Genomic DNA, 7,031 nt, shown 5'->3' on the forward strand with positions numbered 1-7,031 from the left:
ACCTTATGAACTGTGGTTTGGCAAGAAACCCAAGTTATTGTTTCTTAAAGTTTGGGGCTGCGATGCTTATGTGAAAAAGCTTCAACCTGATAAGCTCAAACCCAAATTGGAGAAATGCATCTTAATAGGATACCTAAAGGAGACTGTTGGGTACACCTTTATCACAGATCCGAAGGCAAGACATTCGTTGCTAAGAATGAATCCTTTCTAGAGAAGGAGTTTCTCTCGAAAGAAGTGAGTGGGAGGAAAGTATAACTTGATGAGGTAACTGTACCTGCTCCCTTATTGGAAAGTAGTTCATCACAGAAATCAGTTCCTGTGACTCCTACACCAATTAGTGAGGAAGCTAATGATGATGATCATGTAACTTCAGATCAAGTTAGTACTGAACCTCGTAGGTCAACCAGAGTAAGATCCGCACTAGAGTGGTATGGTAATCCAGTTCTGGAGGTCATGTTACATGACCATGACGAACCTACAAACTATGAGGAAACGATGATGAGCCCAGATTCCGCGAAATGGCTTGAGGCCATGAAATATGAGATGGGATCCATGTATGAGAACAAAGTGTGGACTTTGGTTGACTTGCCTGATGATCAACAAGCCATAGAGAATAAATGGATCTTTAAGAAGAAGACTGACGCTGACGGTAATGTTACTGTCTACAAAGCTCCACTTATTGCGAAAGTTTTTCGACAAGTTCAAGGAGTTGACTACGATGAGACCTTCTCACCCCGAGTGATGCTTAAGTCCGTCCAAATTATGTTAGAAATTGCTGAATTTTATGACTATGAAATTTGGCAAATGGATGTAAAGACTGCATTCATGAATGGATTTCTGGAAGAAGAATTGTATATGATGCAGCCTGCAGGTTTTATCGATCCAAAGGATGCTAACAAAGTGTGCAAGCTCCAGCGATCCATTTATGGACTGGTGCAAGCATCTCGTAGTTGGAATAAACGTTTGATAGTGTGATCAAAGCATATGGTTTTATACAGACTTTTGGAGAAGCCTGTATTTACAAGAAAGTGAGTGGGAGCTCTGTAGCATTTCTAATATTATATGTGGATGACATATTGTTGATTGGAAATGATATAGAATTTCTGGATAGCATAAAAGGATACTTGAATAAGAGTTTTTCAATGAAAGACCTCGGTGAAGCTACTTATATATTGGGCATCAAGATCTATAGAGATAGATCAAGACGCTTAATTGGACTTTCACAAAGCACATACCTTGATAAAGTTTTGAAGAAGCTCAAACTGGATCAAGCAAAGAAAGGGTTCTTGCCTGTGTTACAACGTGTGAAGTTGAGTCGGACTCAATGCCCGACCACTGCAGAAGATAGAGAGAAAATGAAAGTCATTCCCTATGCTTCAGCCATAGGTTCTATCATGTATGCAATGTTGTGTACCAGACCTGATGAGTGCCTTGCTATTAGTTTAGCAGGGAGGTACCAAAGTAATCGAGGAGTGGATCACTAGACAGCGGTCAAGAAAATCCTGAAATACCTGGAAAGGACTAAGGATATGTTTCTCGTTTATGGAGGTGACAAAGAGCTCGTCGTAAATGGTTACGTTAATGCACGCTTTGACACTGATCCTGATGACTCTAAGTCACAAACCGGATACGTATTTATATTGAACGGTGGAGCTGTAAGTTGGTGCAGTTCTAAGCAAAGCGTTGTGGCGGGATCTACGTCTGCAGTGGAGTACATAGCTGCTTCGGAAGCAGCAAATGAAGGAGTCTGGATGAAGGAGTTCATATCCGATCTAGGTGTCATACCTAGTGCATCAGGTCTAATGAAAATCTTTTGTAACAATACTGGTGCAATTGCCTTGGCAAAGGAATCCAGATACAAGAGAACCAAGCACATCAAGAGACACTTCAATTCCATCCGCAATCAAGTCAAGGAGGGAGACATAGAGATTTGCAAGATACATACGGATCTGAATGTTGCAGGCCCGTTGACTAAGCCTGTCTCATGAGCAAAACATGATCAGCACCAAGACTCCATGGGTGTTAGAATCATTACTGTCTAATCTTGATTATTGACTCTAGTGCAAGTGGGAGACTGAAGGGAATATGCCCTAGAGGCAGTAATAAAGTTGTTATTTATATTTCCTTATATCATGATAATGTTTATTATTCATGCTAGAATTGTATTAACCGGAAACTTAGTACATGAGTGAATACATAGACAAATAGAATGTCACTAGTCTGCCTCTACTTGACTAGCTCGTTGAATCAAAGATGGTTAAGTTTCCTAGCCATAGACATGAGTTGTCATTTGATTAATGGGATCACATCATTAGAGAATGATGTGATTGACTTGACCCATCCGTTAGCTTAGCACGATGATCGTTTAGTTTGTTGCTATTGCTTTCTTCATTACTTATACATGTTCCTATGACTACGAGATTATGCAACTCCCGAATACCAGAGGAACACTTAGTGTGCTATCAAACGTCACAATGTAACTGGGTTATTATAAAGATGCTCTAGAGGTGTCTCCGATGGTGTTTGTTGAGTTGGCATAGATCGAGATTAGGATTTGTCACTCCGATTGTCGGAAAGGTATCTCTAGGCCCTCTCGGTAATGCACATCACTATAAGCCTTGCAAGCAATGTGACTAATGAGTTAGTTACGGGATGATGTATTACGGAACGAGTAAAGTGACTTGCCGGTAACGAGATTAAACTAGGTATTGAGATACCGACGATCAAATCTCGGGCAAGTAACATACCGATGACAAAGGGAACAACGTATGTTGTTATGCGGTTTGACCGATAAAGATCTTCATAGAATATGTGGGAGCCAATATGAGCATCCAGGTTCCGCTATTGGTTATTGACCGGAGATGAGTCTTGGTCATGTCTACATAGTTCTCGAACCCGTAGGGTCCGCACGCTTAAGGTTCGATGACGATCGGTATTATGAGTTTATGTGTTTTGACGTACCGAAGGTAGTTCGGAGTCCCGAATGTGATCACGGACATGACGAGGAGTCTCGAAATGGTCGAGACATAAAGATTGATATATTGGACGATGTTATTCGGACATCGGATGAGTTCCGGGGGTCACCGGATAAATATCGGAGTGCCGGGGGGGTTATCGCAACCCCCGGGGGAACTAATGGGCCTCTATATGCCTTAGTGGGAAGAGAGGAAGGGCGAGGAGGGGCAGGCTGCCCCCCCTTGGGTCCGAATTGGACTAGGGGAAGGGGGCGGCGCCCCCCTTTCCTTCCCTTCCCCCTCTTCCTTCCTTCCCCCTCTCTCCCTCTTGGTGGATTCCTACTAGGACTTGGAGTCCTAGTAGGATTCCCCTCTTGGGGGCGCGCCCTAAGGGGCCGGCCGGCCTCCCCCTTGCTCCTTTATATACGGGGGCAGGGGGCACCCTAGAACACACAAGTTGACAGTTTTCTTAGCCGTGTGCGGTGCCCCCTCCACAGAATTCCACCTCGGTCATATCGTTGTAGTGCTTGGGCGAAGCGCTGCATCGGTAACTTCATCAACACCGTCACCACACCGTCGTGCTGACGGAACTCTCCATCGGCCTCAGCTGGATCAAGGGTTCGATGGACGTCACCGAGCTGAACGTGTGCAGATCACGGAGGTTCCGTGTGTTCGGTACTTGACGGTTGGATCACGAAGACGTTCGACCACATCAACCGTGTTACTTAACGCTTCCGCTTTTGGTCTACGAGGGTACGTGGAGACACTCTCCCGCCCGTTGCTATGCATCACATAGATAGATATTGCGTGATCGTAGGTAAATTTTTTGAAATACTGTGTTCCCCAACAGCCGGAACGGGGTCTAGATTGGTTTTCGTGGATACAGAGACCTTGCAGCGGCGGAATTTCTGATCTAGGGTAAACCCCAATGGGTTTCGGAATATTTGGGAATTTATAGTGCAAAGAAGGTGTACGGTAGGCCACGGAGGTGGGCACAACCCACCAGGGCGCGCCCCTTGGGGCACCCCCCAGGTGCAGCTCTGGCCCAATGGATGTCTTCTGGCCCAAAACAATCTCCAAAAAGTTTCCCGTTGTTTGGACTCCGTTTGATATTGATTTCCCCGTGATGTAAAAAACAAGCAAAAAACAGCAACTGGCACTGGGCACTGGGTCAATAGGTTAGTCCCAAAAAATGATATAAAGTGCTATGAAATGATTGTAAAACATCCAAGAATGATAAAATATTGGCATGAATACTTCATAAATTATAGATACGTTGGAGACGTATCAGCATCCCCAAGCTTAATTCCTACACGTCCTCGAGTAGGTAAATGATGAAAGAAATAATTTATGAAGTGTGAATGCTAGCAAAGTGCACAAGTTTGATCAATGATAATTTCAATCACTTTTTCTAGCATCATAACAACAATTCTTTCTCATAAAATTTCTCATGTTATAGTAGTAACCAATTCACATGTCAAGCTTCAAACAATGAATTCCCTTGAAACTCAACAACCTATGTTCTCAGTCACCAAGCAATTGCAATTCAACTTATTCAACAGAGTTTAAGTAATAGCTCCACATACTCAACCATCATATAGTCTTCTATGATTGCTAACACTCACCGCATACACATGAGCAAAATGTTTCAACCGGACACATAGAAAGATAGGGGCTTACTGTTTTGCCCCCCAACGTATTCACATCAAGGGTGATGTCAACAACAATAACTCATGCTACCCATATTCAACTAGACATATGTGCCTAGATCTTTCCTCACCACATGATGCTTGCCAAAAGAGAAAAATAAAAAGGAATAGGGAGAATAACTTTGACTCTGTGCATAAAAATAAATACTGAAAATTAAAAGATAGTCCCTTCGCAGAGGGAAGCAGAGGTTGCCATGTGCTTATTCGTTTGTATGCTCAATCCCTTAGTGCAAAAGAACATCACGTTACATTGCCCCTTAAGATGACAACCTCTATTATGCAGTCTGCCGCTTTTATTCTTTGTCATCCAAGTTGGTGCAACGCTCAATTTTATCTTACACTAAACGATCTCACAATTTTAGAAGCAATTTTTATTGCCTATTTGCACCGATGACAACTTACTTGAGGGATCTTGCTCAATCCCTAGGTAGGTATGGTGGACACTTGAAAAAGATTTGGGTTTAAGGGTTTTTTGATGCACAAGTAGTATCTCTAATTAGTGCAGAATTTTTGGCTAGCAAAGATAGGGGGCAAGCACCACATGTTGAAGGATCTATGACAATATGACTTCTATGTGAATATGAACAAACATACACCATTACGTTGTCTTCCTTGTCCAACGTCAACAATTTTGGCATATAATATTTTGATGGGGGCTCACAATCACAAAAGATTTCCATGATAGTGTATTTGTATGTGAAAGTTCTCTTCCTTATACTAATTATTCGTGAATTGCTTGTATGACCAATATTGTTATTGTCAAGCCTCAAAAGATTTCACTTTCTAAACCCAATGTGAAGCTACCACTAGGCATGATATAATTTCAACTTCATGACATTCAATATTCAACAATTTACTCATAGGATATAAGTGAAGCACAAGAGTAAATGACAAACTACTCCAAAAAGATATAAGTGAAGATCATGCGAGTAGTTAAGTAAATAGATAGCTATGTGAGGACTCTCTCTTATTTAAAAGTTTCAGACCTGAGTATTTTATTAAAACAGCAAGCAAAAACAATATAAAATGACATTCCAAGAGTAGGACTCGTCATGTCAAGAAGCAAAAAAATTAGGTTCAACCGATACTAACCGATAATTGTTGATGAAGAAAGGTGGGATGCCTACCGGGGCATCCCCAAGCTTAGATGTTTGAGACTTCTTGAAATATTATCTTGGGGTGCCTTGGGCATCCCCTATCTTGAGATTTTGTGTCTCCTTAATTCCTCTCATATCACGGTTTACCTAAATCTCAAAAACTTCATCCACACAAAACTCAACAAGAACTCATGAGATAAGTTAGTATAAACCAATGCAAAAACCTTATCATTCTGTACTGTAGCAAATCACTAAAATTATTATTCAACATTGCATACTAAATGCCTCTGCATATTTAATACTCCTATCCTCAAATAGAATCATTAAACAAGCAAACATGTGCAAACAATGAAAACATAACAGCAATCTGCCAAAAAAGTACAGTCTATAAAGAATGCAAGAGTATCAATACTTCCCTAACTCCAAAAATTATGAAAATTTACCACACTGTAGAAAATTTATCAAAGCTTATTGTGCAAAAAGTTTCAGCATTTTATCACACTCTTACTTTTCTAGGGAATTTTTGCAACACCGGTAAACTTTCTGTTTTCAAACAGCAACATGTATACTTGCAAAATAAGCATGGTAAAGGCTATCCATGCCACTTTTATTGAAATAAAAGATGCAAAAAATTATTCTAAATAACAGCAAGCAAATACTAACAAAATAAATTGACACTCCAAGCAAAACACATATCATGTGACGAATGAAAACATAGCTCCAAGTGAGGTTACCGATAATGTTAAAGACGAAAGAGGGGATGCCTTCCGGGGCATCCCCAAGCTTAGTTGCTTGGAACTTCCTTGAATATTTCCTTGGGGATTCATCGGTCATCCCCAAGCTTAGTTTCTTGTCACTCCTTATTCTCCTCATATTGATATCTCACCCAAAACTTGAAAACTTCAATCACACAAAACTTAGCGGAACTTCGTGAGATAGGTTAGTATGATAAAGAGCAAACCATTTCACTTTGGTACTGTCAAAGACAAGATTCATAATTGTTTCCACACAATGTCTAATGTATCATATCATTTCGACAATTTATATTGAGCAATATAAGCCATAGAAACTAGGAAACAAGCAAACTATGCATTGAAAACATAATCTGTCAAAAACAGAACAGTCTGTAGTAATCTGCACTCAAACCATACTTCTGCTACTCCAAAAATTCTGAAACAATTAGACCACGTGAGAAATTTGTATATTAACTTTCTTAAAAAAGAATCAACTCAAAAGCACTATCTTGTTAAAAATAAGAATTATTTTTGTGA

Source organism: Aegilops tauschii, chromosome 7 (genome assembly GCF_002575655.3).
Source record: "Aegilops tauschii subsp. strangulata cultivar AL8/78 chromosome 7, Aet v6.0, whole genome shotgun sequence".
In the NCBI taxonomy this organism is placed as follows: domain Eukaryota; kingdom Viridiplantae; phylum Streptophyta; class Magnoliopsida; order Poales; family Poaceae; genus Aegilops; species Aegilops tauschii.